This window comes from Parasteatoda tepidariorum, chromosome 6 (assembly GCF_982258835.1).
Source record: "Parasteatoda tepidariorum strain Cologne lab strain chromosome 6, Ptep-v5.0, whole genome shotgun sequence".
Taxonomy (NCBI): domain Eukaryota; kingdom Metazoa; phylum Arthropoda; class Arachnida; order Araneae; family Theridiidae; genus Parasteatoda; species Parasteatoda tepidariorum.
The window spans coordinates 64,123,214-64,147,786 of NC_141760.1; positions in this window are offsets into that span (position 1 = coordinate 64,123,214).

A 24,573-nucleotide genomic window follows, 5' to 3' on the forward strand; every position below is an offset into this window, starting at 1 on the left:
TATATGCAATTAATTGTAGTTTAAACGGATAACAACAAACACTGACCTTATAATTTTGTCAAAGAAACAAGGCGTTGAACAGATACTAACAAATTCAAAACTTTTTCCAGAGAAGACTCAAAGACCAGATAACTCAATGCATTGTTAAAGAACTTCCTATTGTTAGGTAGTAAGCTACTCTTACCAATCAATCTAAATTAAAACATTTAAAATCTTATTTCTAAGAAATATCTATGAAATGCTCCTTCATTTGTTGGTTTACCCTATATCATCCTAATCTTAAAAGAAATTTCCGGAAGTGTATCGCAGAACTATTTTACCAACTATTTAATAAAATTTTAACATTTTTAAATTCTTATTCTTTTCCATTTTACGTTTATTATTTCTTCATTAATATACTAATAATTTTTTGGAACTTTAATTTAGATTTTCTTTAATTTAGGTTTCCTTTTCAAATTATAGTCAAGTTTTTTTTAAAGAATTATTGTCTGCTAGCTAAGAATAAAACCTTGTTAAGAAATTAAAAACATTCAGCTGTTTAAAATTCTTTAATGCAAAACAGCTGATTATTTACTTAGCATACTATTTTTTTTTTGAAAAAAGAATATAAATTATTGATTGTCTTTTTTTTTGTTTCTTGTGACTTCAACTTAGATTATCTAAAATAGTGTTGATGTTTTATAAGTCACTACAAAGAGGATAAAGATACCGAACATAAAAAGCTGTGGAATACGTAGCCAATTTTTTTAGTGTCTTAAAGTATCTCAGTATCTTAAATGACGTCCTACTATCTTAGTTGTGAAATTAAATTTTTAATTTTCTGACCACGTCTGATTCACTAATTATTTCATTATATCTTTTACTCTTTATGATACCAAGTAGATTTTTTTTCTGATAATACACTAAACTATTTAGTTTAATTTTTTACTTTAGCATGATTTCCAAGATATTATTGTAGTATAATTTGTTATCAGGAAAATGCCTTATTTTGTTAATCAGGAAATACTAAAAATTGAAATTTGTAAGGATTCCGAAGCTGTGCACACAATACACAATTTCCGACCTTATTTTAATAAAAAAAATTTAAAAAAAAACGTGGCAAGTAGGCTAACATACTTTTTACAGAAACTGTGAAAACTAATTTTTCCTATATTTCGTCAAAAGAGGATAAGAATGATATTGCTCCAAGAGACCTACTCAATAATTTCGCTATTTCCAGAATGAAATCTGTTTGATCGAAACATATTATTCCTTGAAAATTACACGAGGGAAAAATTAACTTTTATTATTTATCTAAGCTTATTCCATTTATTTAATGATAGCGGTATTAAGGTTAAGGATATGCGTCGGAAGCTCCGTTTATTATTATACTATAAATGCATTAAATCATGTAGCTTGAATAATTTATTTTAAGTAAATTATTTAATAATTTTAAGCAAATAAGGGTGTAAAAATAAACTCGATCGAAATACTCCGAAATTATACCCTGAAATATATGTAGAATAAACTTTGGAATCGATATATAAAAAATACCTTTTCAAACAACTTCGAGTAGGACGGAAACGCTAACTTGTTTAAAAAAGTTGTCCTTGTTACTATTTAATTTCGATTCCTGGTACTAGGGGACATTCCATTTTCACATTCGACTTTTGAAATTTCAATTGTAAACGGAATTTTTTCATGACCTTAAACTAAAATGTTAAGGCTTGCAGCAACAAAAAAAAATTTTTTTTTTTACTGCATTAATTATTTTACAAAGTAGTGAATTATTATTTTTTCAATCTAAGAACCTGTGCCTATAACATATGTAAAACTTATTTTAATATCGAGTGAAATAATTTAATATGTTGTGTAACTAAATGGATAATCCCAAGAAACTGAATCGAAAATATAAAAACTTCATTGATTTAAAAAAATAATAGATGATAATAAAAATAGACATGTTTTGAGCGTCCAATAATAAAAGTCACAAGTTATCCAAGCCTGACAAGTCTTGAGAATGGGCGATTATATTTGAAAACTCGAAACATGTCGACTTTTACTTCCCTTTTCATATGTTTTGAAGCCAGTTGAGTTTTTATCGTCAATTATACTGTTTTACATTTGGGTCTTGATCATTATTTTGATAAGGATTTTACACTAGTTAAAGTAAACATATGCATTTTAATATTTTATCGGGATTCATATGGTCTTTAAAAATGTAAGAAAATCAATATTGTAAAAGTTATATTTAACTTAAAAATTAACATTTTGACACCAGATATTTTGAGTTAATGAAATTAAATATTTTATCTCTTAAGTTTTTGTGCCCCCATTTCAGTATCTTAAGGATCTTACGAGCTCTGTTTAAAAAGAGATCATCAGATATATATAAGAAAGCAAAAATAACCATAGTAGCAGTATTTGGTGGTAAATGTAGCTTATCGTAATTGAAGAATATGCTGTGCGACATTTTATGGTGAATTTGCGAACGTATAAGTTTCAGAATGTATCGAAACATGAGGATGCTATTTGCTAATCATCTTTATCCAAAGGAAACTATGTAACCTAAATATCTAGTAGAATGAAGCGATTTTTTAAAAAATGGATCCTACAATTTGCAACATATTATTTCAATATCTTATTCTTAAGCATAACATAATTCAATCTTTTTAAAATGCCACTAAACATTCAGCAATTCCTTGAGTTATAGAAAAAAGAAATATCGCAAATTAAAGAAAGCCTTGTGAATGTGCATTAGAATTATTATACAATCTCTATTTTATTTTTCAAGCACTTTTTTTTTCTTCAAACTTTCTTGCCTAGAAGACTCGATTAAAACTGTAAAAATGATTATCCCTAAAATTTTGTATATAGCTATAATAAGTTATGCTCATTTTATTTTAATATAAAATCCTCGAATAAATATAGTAAAAACAGTGTAATCTAAATAATATCAGATAAAAAGTTAATGTATTTAAATTCTAAAAACTATCATAAATAATTTATAAAACGATTCAAATTTACTTTTCAAAGGAGATTAAAAAAATATTTTTTTTGCTTTTTGGACAGAAATCCCCTAAAAAAATTGTTTATGGCCTGGAAACTTCGAGATATTTTCTATTAACAATAAATTAAGCCCCTCCGAGCAATCACTGAACATTATTTAAATTTTTTTACTATCAGAGTTTGGTTGCGTAGCAACCTAGTAAAATTAAGCACTCCTCTTTTGAATTAGTCAATGGGTTATCTTAAAATATTTATTTACGCAGGCGACTTTTTTTGGCGGTTTTCCGGACTATCGCCAAATATATAAACCTTTATTGCGGCCCAATTTACCACCCAATTTTTTTAAAATTTTGTCTACCCCCACTAATTCAAGGGTCTAGATTCCAAATATGTAAAAAAAATTGTATGTTTATTCAGAGAAAGTACGTTTTTGTGTCTGATTTCGTAACTTAATTAATAGTTAGCACTAATTAATTAACATATTTGAGGTCACCCCCAGGAACCATTAAGATTGACACTTAGTTCGTGAAAATCCGATCATTAGAACGAAAGTTATTCAGGGTGATTCGTTTTTTTTTTGCGGACTGTACATGCTTGAACCATTTGCTGGGGTTGTCAAGGGATAACTTGGTGATGACTGAGATTATCATAGCATGAAATTTTTCCACCTGTCCATTCCCACGAGGTTGACCTGTGGTGATTGTGATATGATCAATTTGTTCGTCTTCACAGTACTTTTTGAATTCTATTGAGGTGAATGCGGATCCTTTATCTGATATGATTCTTCTTGGATTTCCAAAAGTAATTTGTTGCAGTTGTAGTTTTTCCAAGGCATCTTTAGTTGATGTTGACTTGACTGGATAAATCCATAAGAATTTGGTGAAAGCATCGACGACGGTGTAAATGTATTTATAATTCTTATGTGTACTGGGTAAGGGACCAAGAAAATCTATGTGGTATGTATCAAGAGGAATGTCTCCTTTTGGGATGGGATGTAAGAAACCTTCTTGTTTTCCTACTTTACGTGATGAGAGTATACATGGAATGCAATTGGAAATTACGTTTTCAACAGTCTTTCGCATGTTTGGAAAATAGAATTGTTGTTTTAGCAAATTTTCCGTTTTATTTATGCCAAAATGTCCTTTAGAATGTTCAAGTTGTACAATTTGTTTTTGCATGTCAAGTGGAACTACCAAAAGTTCTTGATCATTGACTATTTTGTAAAGCACATTGTTTTTTAATGTATAATCAGGTGCTGAAGAATTATTAATTAGTTGCTTTATACTTGCTGTAAACTCATCATTGATTTGTGCTTCTCTGATTTTCTGTGTTGTTTCGTTGTATTGTGTTACCATAACTGGATAGCGGCTAAGAGCATCTACATGTTGCATTCGTTTACCTGGCCGATGAAGTATTTCGTAATCAAAATCTTCTAAGAAGAGTGCCCATCGTGCTATTTTGGGTGGTAGATCTTTTTTGGTCATTGTCTTTTGAAACGCCTGGCAATCTGTATATATTTGGAATTTTGTGCCTATTAGATAGTGTCTAAATTTTTTTAATGCTGTAACTATCGCTAAAACTTCTAATTCGTAGCTGGAATATTTCTCTTCTTGGGGAGAAGTTTTACGACTCATGTATTGTATGGGATGGAAATTGTTATCAGAGTCCTTTTGAAGGAGTATAGCACCAAATCCTTTAGCACTGGCATCACAGTGGAGTTGTAATGGAGCACCTTGCTGATATAGATGTAAAACAGGTTCAGATGATAAAATTTGTTTCAGAGAAATGAAAGCTTGTTTCTGTGCAAGGCCAAAAATAAATTTGACTTTGTCTCGTAGAAGGTCGCTTAAAGGTCTTGCAATTAGTGCATAGTCTTTGATAAATTTTCTAAAGTATCCGGTTAGTCCTAAAAATGATTGAACATGTTGAGTTGTTTTGGGTTCTGGAAAGTTCATGACGGCGGTTGTTTTAGTTGTTGAAGGGCGAATGGTGTTTTGCTCAATAATATGTCCAAGAAAGGTTATCCTACGCTGTAGAAAACTGCACTTTTTGAAATTAAATTCTACACCATAACTAGAAGCTACTTCAAATACTTTTTTGAGTTTTACAATTCCTTCACTCTTATTTTTAGAAGGCACTATGATATCGTCCATATAAATTATAACAGTACCATCATTTAAAAGATCTTTAAAAATAATTTGAATGTATTTTTGGAATACTGAGGGAGAGTTACACAAGCCAAAAGGAACTTTGTTAAATTCGTATTGTCCAGTTGGTGTTACGAAGCTGGTAAATTTGCGACTGTCAGGTTCAATTGAAACATGGAAATAACCGTTCCTAAGGTCAAGGTTGGAAAATAACACTCCTCCTTGAAGTCTATCGAAAATGTCATCAATGAGTGGTAATGGGAATCTCTGTTTAATTGTTTTGGAATTAAGAGCGCGATAATCTACGCATATTCTTGTTGACTGATCTTTTTTCTTAACAAGAACCAAAGGTGCGGCGTAATCGGACGAACTTTCAGAAATAATTCCATCAGTAAGCCATTGATCCATTTGGTTTTCAACGATAATTTTTTCTGTTTGGCCTAGCCTTCTTGGTCGCAGCGCGATAGGTTTATCGTCAGAAAGAATTATTTTCATTTGTAAGTTGGTATCTTTAATTTTGTTTGGCTTATAAGATTTAATAAGTTGTTCAATTTCAGTACGCGTATCGGATTCTAAATGAGATAAATCAACATCGGTGTAAACTATATTTATATTAGATAAACAATAGTCTGTATTTTCAATAAACGCTTTTTTAATCTCTTTATTTTCCGGATTTGAATAATTAAAATCGTTTGTTTCTGTTTCGGCTGACGAAAAAATATCGGTTTCGGTTTGTTTGTTTACATCGGAAAGAGCACGGTGAACATTGGATGTGACGCAGCGATCACGTGTTTCGGTAGTATCCGCTTTCCTATTAGATGCAGACGTCATTGAATCAAACTCATTTATTTGTTTTTCAAATAAATTTTGAGTAGAAGTACTTTTGCATTCGCATAACAAATTTTCGGTTTCAGTTTGAAAAGGGAGTGGTTCATTATTATTCTCTATCTCAAAGAAAGACTGACCTTCGTCTAACTGACGCGACTGTAATGCACCCTTGTCGGATCTATTTTTAGAAACTGGGGGAGAAAAATTATCGTTTTCTGTATTGGAAATGAAAGAATTTTGATTTTCTTTTTTAGACATTGAGTTTAATTCGAAAGTATTTTGTTGTTCGTTTTTAGGCAAAGGAAATTTAGTTTTAGAATAAGGAGAAATCATGTTTTCTTTTGAAATTCGATCATATTCTTTTTTTGCTTCATTTAAATCATCCAAAATATTTGGGGGAATTATTAAATCACAATAAAGATTTTTACAAACAGCTGCCGTTACTGTTATGGGATTTTCACGAAAGCTTGGAAGCGCTAATTTTATTTTTGAAAGTTCAGCTTGTACTTCATTTCCGAAAGCACAAGTTAACTGAACAGTTCCGACACTTTTAGTTTTGGAGGGAATTAAGTGTTCTCGTACGCAAATAATATTGGCACCCGAATCAACTAACGATTGAAAAACTAGTTTATCATTAACGAAAATTTTTTCATATTGTAATTCATGCTTAGACTCATTAAATATTTTAGCTTCAACTTTGCAAACAGGGTCTCGATTTGAGTTAAATCTACGATTTGAATTAGTTTCGTTTCTGTGAAAGCTTTCGCGCGGATTATTTCGTGATGGGTTTTCTGTAGAATTTCTCTCATATGAATTACGATAAGAGCTTTGAAATGAGTTATTTTTTTGCTTGCAGTCGAACGGTTGTTGACGGTAGTGTTTTATTTCGGCAAAAGATTTCCGTTTCGAAACAAAGTATACATCGCATTCTTTCGCTAGTTCAGTTGGTTTAAACCAAGTTTCGTTTTGGCGTATCGCAATATGTTGTTGCGTTTCACGATCGAGGGTAGAAAACAATTTATCGGCTATCATTAATTCGCACAAGCTTTTATAATCATTAACGTTACGAAGGTTACAATAGTATTCAAAAGAGCTTGTCAATCTTGACGAAAATTGTACGAGTGATTCATTAGGTAATCGTTGAGCTCTTCGGAAATTAATTAAGCATTCCTGGGGTGTTGGCTGAAATTCTCGTAATATAATATTTTTAACTTTTTCGTAATCTTGGAGTTCGTTTTCCGAAATGTAAAGTAAAATACTATTTGCTTTTTCACCGAGAATATTTATTAATATTTCTGATTTGAATTCTGGCGGAACATTTTTGGTGGTAAACGCGCGTTCTAAAGAATGAAAGAATAAGTTAAAATTTTCGGGTTTAGTAGGAATCGGCATACTAAGAGTTTTAACTGATTTAATTAGACTTTCTAGATCTGAAGATGATGTTGTAATTATCGCGTTTGTGTTTTCGGAATTATTTTGATTTGAGCCGGAGTTAATTGATGCTAATTCGATTTCTTTTTCGATTTGGGCTAACTTGATTTTTTCTTTTTCGCATTGTTCTGCTTCTTTTCTTTCTTCGACGATTAAATAAATCATGTCTTTAACAAATTCTGGTTCATTTTTGAACGTATCAGTTTTTTCTATAAGTTCTTTTAAACAAATAATAGTAGCATTTTCTGGAATATCTATTCCTAATTCCTTGACGGTATTAACTAAATCTTCTTTTTTAGTATTTCGATACATATTTGATAATAAAAAGGATTGATCCTACCTTGTTTGAAGATATCGGTGTTTGTTGATATAAGAATTCACAACTGTTTCACTACGATGCTACGACTTTTATCGTTGTTGACGTTGAATGCCGTGACTTATGTAGAAGAGAAGTATCGATTTCTTAATTCGTTGAATGTTGATGTAGAGATTTCTTAATTGTGGACGGGAAATTGGTCACACAGGTGGTTGAATTGGCCTTGTTGTAGAACGTAGTTGTGGAAGATATTTCTTTAGACAATTAGGCGGGGAAATTGGCCTCTTGAGTTGTTGATTTTTCGCTGTAGAAGATATTTAGATCTGGAAATATATCATAGGCGGTGGAATTGAACTTTTGAAGTTGGACATTTGTCAGGCAATAGTTCGTTGTTTTCAAAGCGGGAAATTGGCTTTTCAGTGTAGGCGGGAGAATTGGCCTTTTGTAGTTGAATATTTTTCAGCAATAGTCCGATGTTTTCAAAGCGGGAAATTGGCTTTTCAGTTCAGGCGGGAGAATTGGCCTTTTGTAAGTGAATATTTTTCAGCAATAGTTCGTTGTTTTCAAAGCGGGAAATTGGCTTTTCAGTTCAGGCGGGAAAATTGGCCTGCGTAGATAAAATTGTTCGAAGATATTTTGAATTATGCGGCGGGGTTATTGGCCGACTTATGAAGTAGAGTTATTGCGCCATTTTGTTTGGGCGGCTATCGCTTTCAATTTTAAGCATCAGGTTCCGATGACCGGGTAGCCCTTATGAAAAAATCGAGGTATAAATGAGGTATAAACGAGGTATATTTTAAAGGTATAAAGGAGGTTGTTGTTTAAATACGTCGTAAAGGTTGAAAAGGGTGCAAATGAATACCTCAAAATCAACCTCAAATATACCTTAAATATACCTCCAGAGGTATATATGTTTCAGCCTGAAGTATACTTTTTTACACTTGTGGAAGTATTTATTCAGCAACCTAAGGTGTGTCATTTTACACTTCAGGTTATTATAAATCAACCACAGGTGTATTTTGTTCGACTTCAGGTAATTATTTTTCAACCTCAGGTATCTAATTTTATGCTTGTAGAGGTAGATATTTTTCAACCTATGGTGTGTCATTTTACACTTCAGCTTATTATAAATCAACCTCAAATGTATTTTGTTCTACCTCAGGTAATTATTCTTCAATCTCAGGTATATAATTTCATGCTTGTAGAGGTATATATTTTTCAACCTGTGGTGTGTCGTTTTACACTTCTGGTTGTTATAAATCAACCTGAAGTGTATTTTCAACAATTGGAAAGGTTATTTTTAATTAGCGCCATGTGTTCCGTGTTCTACCTTAAGTTATTATTTCGTAACCTCAAGTATATATTTTTGTATTTTTAGAAGTATTAATTTATCAACCAAAGATGTTTTTTTAGCACTTACGAAGGTGAGGTGTTATACGGACCACCTAGTTTATTAATTTTTAGACTCACTATATAAAAAATATAATATATATATAAAGATATTATATATATTATATGAAGAATAATGTACATTACATTTTTTTCACTAGTAGAGATCATTTATCAACCTGAAATTTTTAATATTAAACCTTCGGCAGTAATTGCTTCCTTTGTTAAGCTGTAAAAGAAAGTTTCAAATGCATAATTCTTCTATAATTTTAATAGATTGATTTAAATCATCTTAAAATACCACTTATCCAAATTCTACAGTTAGTAAAAATTATTTATGGGAACTCATACTCGTATTTTTAGAAGATAGTTGTCTAAGGTCCTTGAATTTTTAAAGCTATAAAACTACAAATTTAAATAATTAGTCAGCTGAAATTCAAAGTACTTTTATTTAAAACTAAAATTTCACTTTTTTTACAAATCAACAAAATTATTTTAAATACTGTTTCCGTCTACATGTTGAAACTTGTAATTATTGGAACCTAAAAGGAAAAAAAAAATAAATTAGTAAGAAAGTCATATTTACAATAATAGTGGCAGGTCTTAAAATATTAGAAAGTATTTTTTTTATCATTTAAATTAACTGGATGAAATTAATTTTCCTTTTCAGATAAATATCTTCTGCCATTTCTATTCAATCCTCGTAGCTAAAAAGCATGTCATGAACACAGCCACAAAATAAAATACACTGAAGACAGTATTACTATTAACAACATTTACAGAAATTCAAATATACAGGGTGTTTATAAAGTCTCGGACCCATTTTGATGTTTAATAACTCATAAAATAATAAAGATAGATTAAAATTAATAACATAAATGGTTAGATAGACTCAAAAACTTTCATGAACCTTGTCAATGAACTTCCACGTGTGCCCCCTTCGTCGCACGGAGAATATCAAGTCGATAGTCAATTTCACGCCAGGTAGCGGCAAGCATGTCGGCATCCACAGAGGCTATTGCGGTTGTAATTCTGACTTTCAGGCCATCAATGTTCGACACGATCCTCCTGTAAACATTGTCCTTTATAAATCCCCAAAGAAAAAAGTCCAGCGGCGTTATATCAGGTGATCTGGGTGGCCAAGGAATTGGACCTCCTCGCCCAATCCATCTTCCTGTAAAATGGTCATTCAAAGAACTACGAACGATGATACCCCAATGAGGTGATGCACCATCTTGTTGCAAAAAGACATGTGGCTGAAGCTCTTCTAGTTGTGGAAATACGAAGTTTTCCAACATGTCTAAGTATACGACTGATGAGATTGTCTTGTCTGTAAAAAAGAAAGCTACCTCTCGTGAAATTGACTATCGACTTGATATTCTCCGTGCGCCGAAGGGGCCACACGTGGAAGTTCATTGACAAAGGTCATGAAACTTTTTGAGTCTATCTAACCATTAATGTTATTAATTTTAATCTATCTTTATTATTTTATGAGTTATTAAACGTCAAAATGGGTCCGGGACTTTATAAACACCCTGTATAATTCCAATCTTATTATGCAATTTTAACACTTTTTATTTTTCTTTACATCTGTAACATTATGGTACTTGTAAGTTTAATAATTAGATTTCCTTCCCTTTCTTTCTTAAAAATCTTTAAACTCAATAAACCTAGTCTATATTTTTCAACTTTTTGTCAGACTTCATGAAACTAGCAGCTTTTTTTTAAATTTTTGACGCTGATTCTGAAAAGGACTTATGTTATTGTCAATCACATCAGAGTTTCTTAAAAAATAGTTATTTTATTAATTTTTAATCAATGTAATCAAGAATCTACAATCGTTTAATAAATTAAAATTTTAAAGTTATGTACCAATTTTTATTCTTTTTTTACACTCAATCGAATAGAACAAATTACAAGCTGATAAGGAGCATTTATTTTAAAGTTGTGAGTAATTTTATGTGAGGAAAATGTCTAAGAGAGAATGATTTGAAATAATACTTTTAAAATAAGTTGAGTATAATATCTCCTATATAACTTATAATACCGAGCAGAATAAAACTAATAGTTAGTTGTTACAAACACTTGTTTAAATATAAATACACATCCCGTAGAATGAAACTCAAAATAATGCATATTACTTTCAACAATAAATGTTTTTATTTGCAATTGATTTTATTCAACTCAGGATTAAAATTGCATACTATACTGACTTATTTCTAAAATATTTAAGATTTCCGAAATTCGCACATTTTTGAAGTAGTGAACCATAAACAGCTGCATGAAAAAGCTCATAACCTTGAAACAAATTGTCATATAAACTTGAAATCGGATTTAATTTCATTCTGCCCAATATTCTAATAAGTAATAACAATCTGCTTAGTAAATAATTAACGTGGGTAAAATGCGAGAAAATAACATGTAGTGAAAATAGCAGTTTTGTGATCAAACATGAAGAAGTGAGCTAGTACAGTTACTAGTTTTCAATTATCAAATATCTAGCAAACTATTGTTATCAACAATTACATAAATTCTGTAGTTTATTAGGAGAGATTACTTTTTCTTTTAGGTATAAATTCAGAACTATATCCTAGGGGAAGGCTGAGCAGTAGCTTGCTTGTCTCTTCTTCTGCGCCGCCGCGCATGTGCTATTTACAGCCTAGGCCATCTCAGTAATATCAGGGAAACAATAATATAAACAATAATATAAACTTTGCAACAAATATCCAAACGATAAGCATACAGCTATAGTAGAATTTCAAAGCAAAATTGCTATTTTAAAAATCTTTCAATTTTCAATGATTTATTTATAAGAGAAATTGTGAACATTTTTCTCAATTCAGCGTGCATACTGCTACGTTAAAACATATACATTTAAGCAAAATAAAAAGAATAGTTCTATTTGACTGAACTACAAACAATAAAATATACTGTGCATAACCTGCTGTAACGATTCACCAGTAATGTTACCTAAAACAGTGACGAGAAATATTTCGGTTATTCTCTCTTATTGCTAAGCCTACAACGATAGCCTCTAAGAATATCCTCCAACTTAAATTATTTAAGATCAGGACGCGTCGTTAAAACAAAAATAATGAAATTTAAGTTTAAAAATTGAAGCATATATGATTAAAAGTGATAAAACTAAATTAATAAATGTCAAGCACACTTACCGAATTTCGAATAGACTTTCGATTGTCAACACACACGCCATTTGCCGGCTCGCATGGAACTCTGGGAAGTGAGTTAGTTAATATGAAGTGTACTTTAAGCAACCTTAAAACAAGCTTAGGTATAAATAAAACGACTTCAACTCCTCAATAAATACCTCACTCTCTTTAGTTGAAATAAGGAATATTTTTTTATACCTCATAAATACCTCAATATCTTTAGTAGAAAAAAGGTATATTTTTTATACCTCGTAATTACCTCACTCTCGTTAGTTGAAATAAGGTTGATTTTTTTATACCTCATAAATACCTCTTTTGTTACAAGTGTAAGAGAAACAACCTCGTATACCTTAAAAATCATCTTATCAGTCTGGATGATTTGAAGTGAATTTAAAACAACCTCAAAATAAGCTTAGGTATAAATAAAATGACTTCATATGCCTCAATAAATACCTTTTTATCGTTAGTTGAAATAAGGTAAAAATTTTTATACCTCAAAAATACCTCTTTTGTTACAAGTGTAAGAAAATAAACCTGGTATACCTTAAAAATCTCCTTATCAGTCTGGTTGATTTGAAGTGAATTTTAAACAACCTCAAAACAAGCTGAAGTATATATAAATCAACCTCGTACACCTTAATTACAACCTTTACGAGGTATAATTTTTATTGCTGTTTTCTCTGCAACCTTAAATATACCTCAAATATACCTCAAAACAACCTTAATACCTCAAAAATACCTCAAATCAACCTTAAATATACCTTAAATTTTCATAAGGGAGAGCCCCCATGTTACGGGCGGGGAGTGTCGATGAAGCTTCAAAGCAGTCTAGGGTTGCATTTTAAAGCTTTTATTATGACAAAAAACACTTAAATGGCAGTACAAAATAATTAGAGCTGGAACATCTTAATGAGCTCGCTCCCCGTAGCCGTTCAGTGAGAGAATGAATGGGAGTCTGCTTACTTACAGGTGGCGCTGCATGGCATATGCAACATATATATATATGTAATTTTAAAAGTTATCCATGCTTCATCTCGCAAATAATTTTATTGTGACAACTTCAACGATGTTTTCTAGAATTTTAACCACTACCAAGATTGCAGGACCATCATATTTGATATTTTTGAAACAAATGTTTTGTTGTTAAATTTCTACGACAGTAAATTCATAAGTAAAAAAATTAAACATTTTTTAAACCGTTCGAAATGTTATCTTAGCATATATTCATTTCGCTAAATTATCTAGTAAAAATAATTTTCTTTAATTTCTCAAATAGTATTAATTTTTGAAAAAAAAAAAAATTTACACCTTACTAAATAAATATTAGATTGTTTGGCCTTTTTTTTTTGGTCAAGTAAAAGTAAAGAACTGTGTAATACAAAAAACTTAACTTTGCGTTGCCTTTTCCTTTGATTATTGTCCTAAATATGTATTGATTATAATTAAATCAGAGATTTGAAACAAATACATAAAAATAGTATTATTAAAAAATTTTGATAGAAAAAAGAAACTTTTAAAAAATAAAAATTATTTTATACTCTTTCTTTTACCTAGTCTTGTTTTTTGTAGTAAAATGAAGTTAGTTTTGGATACATTTTTAAACAATATTAGTTTATTAAATAATAGATAACTTTATGAGGAAGAAGAAAACTACTAAGCAATTTCTTGTTAAATAATAAGAATCCGAATAACTATCAGAAGTCCATGCTAATTTGCATTTCGTTAAATTCCTTTATTATGACGCAATAAAACAAGTATCTTATTTAGTTTTAAGAATTTTACTCTCATTATTAATAAATTACTTGATAGTATCACTTGATATTAAAATTGTCACAGGAAGTAATCAGAGTTTAGCTGGGAAAAATTGCTTCAAAGTATTATATGGTTTTTATATAAACTTAAAACTTTTAATTAAAATTAAACCTAAAAAGATATTTAATCTCGTTGGTTTCTTTGTAGTTATAAGATTTTTGATTTTGCAAAAAATTTTTTGAATATGCAAGTTATTTCTTAAAAAATTCAATAACTGTCTTTCGTATTCTGTTTTTTCAAGATTTTATTTCTGTATAAATTTCAGACGTGATAATTCAAAGGAAATGCTTAAAACATCAAGAAAAAAAGAAAACAGAATTTTATTTATTCGCTCTTTATTTATTTATTTATTATTATTATTTTATTTTTTTCATTTCCTTCTTTGCATGAAAATTTTTAAAATAATGTGAAGAAAAAAAATGACTCTGATTAAAATAATGTTTGCAAAGTAAAATTTTAACATTTCAAAATTAGTGAACTTGAAAAATAAGTAAGGTGTACTTTCTGGCAGTTTGAAAGAAATAAAATAAGTCAAAATCTAAACTAAGTTAAAATCTCTCCCAATTAAGTTCGCAAAATAAAATTCAGTTAATGAATATTATCAAAATATCGAATTTAGAGTACTTATAACGAAACTGCAGAACATTATTAATAGAGATATTCAAAATAAACAAATATTAAAAAATTTAAAAGTAATTTGCGATAATACACCCCCCCTTTTTCTAATTTTACCACGAAGAACTTCAATTTAAAAAAAATAATAATAATAAAAATTAAACAGCAATGAAAGCAACGAAATGTTTGATTTGGTATTAGCAAAAGAAAAAAAAAAATTTAAATAAATAAATAAAATAAAATAAAACTTTAAATTAATCTTTCCACTTCACCAAAACCTTTTCTTATCAGTACCTTTTAACTACTAATGTACTATGAACTCTAAAATAAACTCACAACTCCTCTGTTATAGTGATTTACGATGACAGCTATCCCCACCTCTCAATTAGTACCCAGTCGGCGGTCGTAGGGGAAGGAAAAAAAAATACCAGCGAAAAACTCGGGAGCGCCGCTAGAGAGGCAGATAGGCAACCCGAGTTATTCCGGGCTTGCCGCTTTGCGTGTAGAAATGATGCCCGAGTTATTACGGGTCCGCCGCCAGGAGGGTTAAGATATTTTTGCAAGGTAAATTTTTATAACTAAGAAACAACACATTTTGTCTACATACTTACTTATAAAAAATAAAGGTAGAAGAAAAATTATTTGTCATTTTTTGATGGGTGTTTTTTTCAGTTTATATCACCATTCAAGTATCACTACTTAAATACATCTGTCTTTTTGAAATGATTTCCAAAAAATTAGCTTAAAGCATAACTTAAAAAAGAAAAAAATTCAGAAACAAATCGAAAACAGCACCGTAATAAAGTGTTACTCAAAATATATCTTTAGTGAAAATGTCCAGACCTTTCCCAATAACCAAGCGGGATCAGAAAAAAATCTAAAAAAAAAATTCTTTTGATGACAAGGTATTTTTTCATTGTTTGGCAAAGAATGTAGTTCTTCTAAGAACGAAATACTCCGCAATGAAACAGAAAATCGGTCAGCAGTAGTGCCCGATAGGATTTAAGGAAAAAAAATTTCATTTTCTTTTACATGGAAATATATTGGGTATTAAAATGAAAAATATAGTGAATAGTCAAAGATGGGGAAAAAATAACTAAAAGGAATTTCTGAAGTTACTAAAGGTAAATAAAAAAAATCAGAAGAGAATCTCGCTGGATAAATACGCATGGGAATAGGTTTCTTTTTAAAAAAAATTCTTCGAAATGATATTGCCAACAAACTATTTTACACAAAGTAGCAGTGGCAGTACGATGTATAAAAGTGACAGAGGCAAGTAGAAAAATAAAACATTTTACATTCGGTCTACATAAATATGTATGTCTTTCTTACATCAAAGTAAATATTAACTTGCTGGAAATATAAACCTTGTCATATATTGCCTGTTTGTTTTTATGTGTTTCGAGCTGTGTATTTTTTTCTTAAATTTTCTAATCCATAAAGTATTTTTAGATTATAAATTTAGTTTATTCTTCAACTTAGAAATGTTTGTAATCCTTTTCAAAAAATAAATCGAATATTTTTTTCCATAAATATTTACAATATTTTTGAGCTGTTTAGTAAATTGAGTACTTACTATCAGCTGACTTGGTAAATAAAATGGTTTTCACAGAGGGTGCTGCTTATTTTTGTTTTGCTATTTTAGACTAATACAAACAAACATAAAAACCTTAAAAAATCATTTTATATAAAAATGTTTAAAAATATCTTATACACATCGATAAAAGTTTTTTTGTCTGATTTGGAGCTACGTCGAAGTTCAACTCAGCAGCCTTGTAAATTGGAACTCACCCCCTCCCCAAAAAAATACACAATACAAATTTGCTAATTGAAAAAAAAAACTTGATCCAAATCATTGAACATACCAAGGCCCAAACTTTCGCTTATGTAAACATCGAGTATATTTTAATATTTAAATTGGAATTAAATATTATATAAATAAATATTTCTTATGTGTCAAAAATATAATAGAAAGAATTCCATTAGGGAAATAAATCACTCATTGTTTTTACTAACATGCTTGAACCGGGACAGCCTGGTTGGTGGAGCGTTAGTCTCATGTCCAAGAGGTCGTGAGTTGATTCTCGGCCGCAGATGACTCCCCCGTGTAGTAAATGGTGACTGGCGAACGTTAGATCTGTCGGGTCACAGAGTCCTTCAGCCTTTAAGAGAGTTTCCCTAATATAAACTGTTTCATCGTGTGCTTTTGAGAAGATCATAATAAGATAGTGCCAGCGTTCGATGACATTTTCGTGCAAGGTTTCCTATGCAGTTTTAATCCAGATGATGAGCCCTAAATCCAGTAAACATTAACGTGATCATCAGTTACATTTAAGGTTTTTAAACTCTCACATTTCGACAAAAATAGACAAAGAATGTTATTTAAGAAAAAGCTGTAACTGAAATTAGTAAAGCTGTAGCAAAACTAATTTCAGATTTGAAGTCCATCCCCACAGCCAAATTAAGCAAGATCAAGAATTTGTATAATTGTTATATTCTTCCGAAGTCTTAATTGTCTTATAAATTGTAAGAGTTCAATACTGTGAAAGTATACAAAACAGTTTAATTTTACTTCACTTACAAAAAGAAATTTTTTAATACCAGCATTACTATCTCGATTAATTCCATATTTTAATAAATAATCCCAAAATAATGCATTAAAGTATTAAAATTTTTTAAATATAAAATAAATATTAAATGCAATATAATAATATGAAATGCGGGCATTTTAAAGCTTATAAAAAGAGATAAAATTCCTCCGAATGCTTAAAAGAGTCGCAAGCATTCATTAAGCTCTCATCTCCTTTCCCTAAAAGGTTTGTGCGGTGCGTTTAAGAACACTGAAAGTATCGTATTTATTATATTATTCAGAAGAAAAACCTTTTTATAGTGCGCTTGAAGGTTTATGTGTCATTAAATTGGATCAGAGAGGATTACTTTTTGTGGAGTCACAGAATGAGGTAAGTATTTTATTTCAGTAACATTTTTGTTTTTCATTTCTATCCACAAACAATGAAAGTAAATAGTATCTTTTTTAATTTATTACGATAAATGTAACATTCTTTTATGTATGAAGACGTTTAAATCCAAGCTATTCATAAATTCTAATATTATATTTTGATATTAAGTAGGATTATTAAGAAAGAATTCCTTTTATTTTGGGGAAGTAAGCAAATTAATTTTAACTGAACTTGCATAATAAAACAACACATCGTTTTTTTTTCTTTCTCAGAGAAATTGATGGAAATGAAATTCATAAACATTGTGTTTCTTTTTAATTTTGGTTTCACTTTTTTGGTTTTAGTATTTAAGATTAATTGCGATATCTTCTAAAAATTTAAAATTATATTTACGCATAAATCGCAATTGTTTTTTTTCTTAATTTATCAAAGAATTTAGATAAAATTCAAGCAATAATGGTTGAAAATTTCTCCTTTTTTTGTAACACTTTTCCTTTATTTATATTGCTCACAAAATATATTTTTGATAGGATTTGCTTAATTTCATTATTAGTATTCTGATATACTTTGATTCAAAATTATTATAATATAATTTCACTTTTCAAGATTAATTGAGATTTTCATATTCATTATTTTATTATTTTATTTAGTAGGATTTAGTTTTCTTAGTAGGATTTGTTTAGTTTCATAATGTTTAGTTTCACAGTAAATATTGATATCGAATTATCATGATTTCTAATAATAATCATATTCTTAAACTTTTTTTCCAATGTCCACCTTTAAGAATGACCCACTTGGGCATCATACTGGCATCAGAAGGGGAAGATTTGTTGGCCACTATTTCAGGGGCACCATATTAGGTGGGCCAACGTTGCTCCCACAGTATGGACAGATAGTACAGAGAAGGAAAGAACATCCATGCCTTGCCCGGGATTCGAACCCAGATCCTTTCTGATGCAAGGGCAGTGTATTCTTCAACTTAACAATAATAATTGGATCATAAAAGTTACAATAAATATAAAAACAAATCAATATAGTATGATCGATGTAATTGAGATGGTTTTTAGCTTTTAACAAGGTTCTTAAAAGGCTGATATGATATTTCAACTCTTACGGATAAATCAACGAAATTTAATTTGAAATACAAGGTGTTTATAAAGTCCAGGACCCATTTTGATGTTTAATAACTCATAAAATAATAAAGATAGATTAAAATTAATAACATAAATGGTTAGATAGACTCAAAAAGTTTCATGATCCTTGTCAATGAATTTCCATGTGTGACCCCTTCGTCGCACGGAGAATATCAAGTCGATAGTCAATTTCACGCCAGATAGCCACAAGCATGTCGGCATCCACAGAGGCTATTGCGGTTGTAATTCTGGCTTTTAGGTCATCCATGTTCGACACGATCCTCCGGTAAACATTGTCCTTTATAAATCCCCAAAGAAAAAAGCCCAGCGGCGTTATATCAGGTGATCTGGGTGGCCAAGGAATTGGCCTCCCAGTGTATAGTTTACTATTAGTGTATACTATTTATCAGTGTATAGTGTATACTATTTATCAAACTAGCATTTACTTAAGTAACTAAAGTGTTGTGCAATCTTACTGCATTTTGTTATAGGAAATGTTTAGTAATGCCTGCTATAAACACCATAAATTTTAAGATTTTAGAGACACAAGTAATAAGACACAAGTAACAGATAATAGAGACACAAGTAACAAGTAAAAACTATCTTTACCGTCAGGAAATAATTATAATCTATCCTTATGAGTAATAAAGTTCTTCAGCAACTCATTTACAGGCATTGATAAAAATATTTAAAGATGGGATTAAATTTTTTTTATAACTGTAAGCTTCTTATTTCTTTACTGTTAATAAAATTAAAACCATCTTTTTTATAAATTTACGTTTCTTATTTCTTTAGTATTTATAAAATTAAAACATCTTTTAATTAAAAAATTATGCATATTAAAAAATAATACTGAAATTAACTCTAAGACACCATCATCACATTTCCAAATTCTTCAGCTAGCTTTAAGAATAAAATAATTGGTTCTCGCTAATATAAGCAAATTTGAAAGAAAAAATAATAATCTTCTCTTATCTTAAAAATTATTATAAGAAATGCAATTTTTCTTAATGCTTTCATTGACGCTTTTTGTATGTTTGCACCTATTATAAAGTTTAAAAACGCACATTTTAACGTGTTTCTAACTTTTATCAACTTAGTTAGTGTCTCTTTTTACTTATCTTAAAGAAACGCCAAAAATCTATGTGGAAATTTTTGTGTTGTTCAGCACAATTTTAAAAACAAAGAAAAAAACAACTAAAATATGCATGCAAGAAATATCTAACCTATTGAAAGAATAAAGGCCACGGATAAACGCACCAATTCAAAAAAAAATCGTACATTCCATGCAAACTGCAGAAAATCTTATCTTAATGTTTCTCTGCTTCTTTGAAAAATAGCATACTTAAGAGACTATTTATTCTTTTATGGATTTTATTAGATACATGTATAAGGATAGGCACTTAGTTTTGTATATCGAGTATTTACTCATACATTTTTTATCTAGTCATTTCACCATCTATTGTTGCCTTCTTCTTGAAATGCGAAACACAAATGTTTTCTAACATCATCGAAATAAAGGTATTATAATAAAAAATCTTAATACTAGTAATAATAAAATGTAATTTTAAATTTCCAAAAGTGTAGAAATATGAATACCAAATAAATTTATTTACTACGGGAAAATGAAATTACTCAAATACAGCTCTTTTGACTTATTTTTAAGAATTCTGGTTCATTTTTATCTCCTCAATTTTTTCGATATTGTGATATTTTCTAATGTGTATCAATCTTTATTGTTTTTAATTTTACTTTACTGAATTTCTTAGTGTTTAGTTCTCACGTGGCAACTGGTCAAACTCTTATCCGAAAACTCTTCCTGGGGTAGGTCGGTCACTATTAATCTTACTCAAATACAGGTCATAAAATATTTTTAAAAGAAATTTTAATGTTTTATTTACATTCAAATGTTTTGGAATACAGAAAAATTGAAACTTAATAACTACAGGTGCGAATAAAACTTAAACTTGAAATATTAAAATGAAGGAACAAGTAAAAACAATTTCAATGAACAATGAAGAGGAATTTTGAATCTTTAAGCTAAAGAAAGCCACTTACATAATTCAGGAATTTCAAAAGGATTTTAATAAAATGAAATGACATTTAAAGGAAAAAACGATAAGCATTATTTAAGGTAGTTTTTGATTTTAAAAAAGTATGCGTAGCCTCCACTATTACATATTTTTTTATCAATGATCCAATTACTTAAACTAGCAAATATAAAAAAATTACATATTAGGAGTTAAACACTGTAGTGTTTTAACTGTGGGGAGATTTGAGGTCAGAGTTATAATAAAAAAATAAAATTTTACACGAGCTAGAAACTAAATGCCATTGGCCTACTGAACAAAAAAATATGGTTAAAACTACCAGAATTTGATAAAATTTATCGTGTTTGAGGCACCATGGGAACACCAAGAAGCTCGGGAATTTTTACCGAAGCGCTTTGATAATGATTTTAGTAAAATTAACAATAAAATATGGTTTTATAATGAATGATAAAATTTGATAAATGAGGAAAAACTTAATACTTTTATCATGACCCCTTATTGACTAAAGTAAAAGCCATTTATTCAGTTAAACTTACTTTCAGACTTAGTATTTTTTGTTAAATGTGGGATAGTAAGAGCCATTTTTTTAATAAATCTGTGGTAAAAATAATTATAATATCACATTAACATATGAACGAAAAAATTGTCAAATAAATTAGCAAATAAATTAATAAAAATTACTAAATGAATAAAATTAGGGTAATTTTTATCAGAAATATTCTTACCATTAACTATAGTAGATTTATCAGAATATTTTCTCCCTGTCCATTGAAGGAATCTGGTCACCTTCATAAACCATTAGCTTCCTTGTTTTTAATGCAGTATTACCTTAATACAAGTTATAAAAGTGTTGAAAACTATTATGAGAATGTTTCATAACAATAGAGGGCCAATTTTAAACCAACATAGAACGCCAAATAAACATTAAAATGCAGTATAATGAACAGTATCAATTTAGATGGAAGGAATTAGAAAATTATCTAATTATTGATTCAATTACCAATGATAAATTTTTTAAAAATCACATACGACTGCATACCTTATTGAACAACTCCAAAACGTTGCAAAATATGAGCTACGAAACGATTCACATAATTGGGCTCACAATCTCATTCATAGCAAATTAGACTGATCAGACTCATAATTCTTATCAACAAGTACAAGTAATCAGCAAGTAGAAATTCATATCAACAAGTAATAAAACAATCAACAACAACATCATTATTGCATAAATTCTAATTCGTTTTTTAAAAAAAAGCATCCCCGTAACATCCCATTGCAGGTCAAGGAAAAATTTTAAAGGTTATAGCTGCTAAATTTCGTAACAATTTCGTATATTGTGGCAAATGTGATATGTTTTGGGCATAAGCCATCTTTACTTTCCAAAATAGCTGGTACTAGCCGGATCGATTTCAAGTCGTAACTGGGAATCAAAATCCAGTTTTTTACACTGACTGTTCAGTATCTTAAGTCATCACACTGAGCTAATTCTTTCATTAGTAATATTTTTTCTTAATTAATCTTTATCTTAATTTCTTAATAATTCATATTTTAATTTAATCTTATTTTAAATTTATATTTTGACATTATTAATATTTTCCTTTAAAGCTATAAAAAGCAAAGGCAATGTAATCTAACATTGAACTTAATCTATTATAGTGTATAATTAAGCATTTTATTTAACAAAAAAATCACCGGACACAAAAGCATGTTTTTATTATCTGTAGCAAATGTCCATAAATCAAGCCTTTGTTCTCAAACCCATCAATCTTAAACTTCAATGCATTTGACCAATCTATTCACTTTGTTATAAAGAGGCTTTGAGTAACGATTTATATGAAATCCATTGTGTATGGTTATTGTTAAATAGTCAACAACTTTTTTTCAATAGCGTAGTGCAAGTATAAAGCATTTCATGGAGCTGAAATATTGAGAAGTTAAAATTATTTCCTAAATTCTTTTTTTCTTCCTTTCTTTTTGAGTTTGAAATTGCAATTTTATCAGCAGTCTTTTTCTGTCTTTTCTTGAATATATATATGAATTATTTTCCATCAATTTCCTTCAAATTTGGAGTTTTTTTTTTCATTTAAAATTACAAACTGTAAATTAATTTTATGCCTAACAAATTGAAACTTTTTCGGCTATTATTAAAAAAACCTCAAAAATCAATAAAGAATAGTAAAAAAAATTTTTATGCATGGCGAATTCTTGAATTGTAAGCATTTTTTTTTATTTGTTTAAAACCTACCCGGGATATAGTACACTGCTAAATAACAACTAATTTAATTGTTATTTTACCATATTTAAACAAAACAGTCAAATAACCGTAAATAAGACAGTAACCAAATTGTTAACTAAGAGAAAAACCGTTTATTAACTGCTTTCACCTAATGCGGTTTAACAACCAGACGCACCAAATTTATCGCACCAACGCTTTTTTATCGCACCAACTAAGCTCACCTAATGAAGCCGCTTCGTTTTTTGCAACTGTGTTCGTATTATAACCGTGAGGGCTTATTTCACAGTGTCATAGCCGCGGGAGCTTATCTTCAATCCCCCCTTACAAAAAAAGTATTTTTTTCAGAGAAAATGTTATGCTTAATTCATTAAAATAAAATAATTAGAACAAAAGATATCTAGTTTTAGTTCTTTTTAAGCCCTCCTTACAAATATTGTTTTAAAACTTTTTCATGAACAATTTAAATATTAATTTTTAAATATATTATTTCTTTATTTCTTGACAAATGTCTCTAAAATTTCACAACAAGGAAACGAATTTGTTATTATGTTAATTTTAACCGAACAAGCATATTATGTATTAGTTAAACATTTTTATGGAAATAAATTTTATGCAATTTATCATTTCGTTTTCCTTTAGATAGCTTTTTTCTAAATGAAAAAATATTCAATTTAAATCTAATAATGTTGAATAAAATAGTAAATAATGTTTAAATTTTACCAATTATAGAGCAAACATTTTGTTATTATGCATCTTACACTGTTTTCAGAAAGTCAAAGAAATATTTATGAGTGCACACTCCTTCAAACCCAATTACCTAAACATTGCTTGTTTTTTTTCTTCAAATTTAAACATTTTTATTCCGATCACGTTTTATGCGCTTTAGAAGATTCTGTTTAATGAATAAATAAATGATTTTCCCCCTGTATTGGTTCACAAGGAACAAATATAATTAGTTATTTACCTAATTTCAGAATTATTTATTTCAATTACGCATGTATATGTAAACACGTATTCGAGCTATTCACAAAGCATGAAAAAGTGTTTTAACATTCAATTGCTATTAAACAAATGTGCAAGAGGAAGATAAATATAATTAAAATATAGCTTATTTCTTTAAAATAAAAGAACAATTTATAAAAGTTAATAAACTATAATTTTATTTGAATTATTTTAAGCAAGGACACATTTAAGTGATAGAAAAATATTTAAGTTCCGAAACTCAATAAAACATTTTCAAATTTAAATTACGTAAAATTTAATAATCTACAGTTACTACAATTAAACCTTTTTTTAGTTGACAAGGCCCCATATTAGTTGTATGTTTAGAAAATAATATTTAAAGAAATATCTGTAGCAATCTAAAAATTGACATAAAACTATTATTTGAAGATTTTGATTGAATACTAATGCAAGGATAAAATTGTTTTTACTCACAAAAGCTAAATTCTATCTGCATTCAGCAAAAAACTTCTTTCACTAATGAGTAATTAA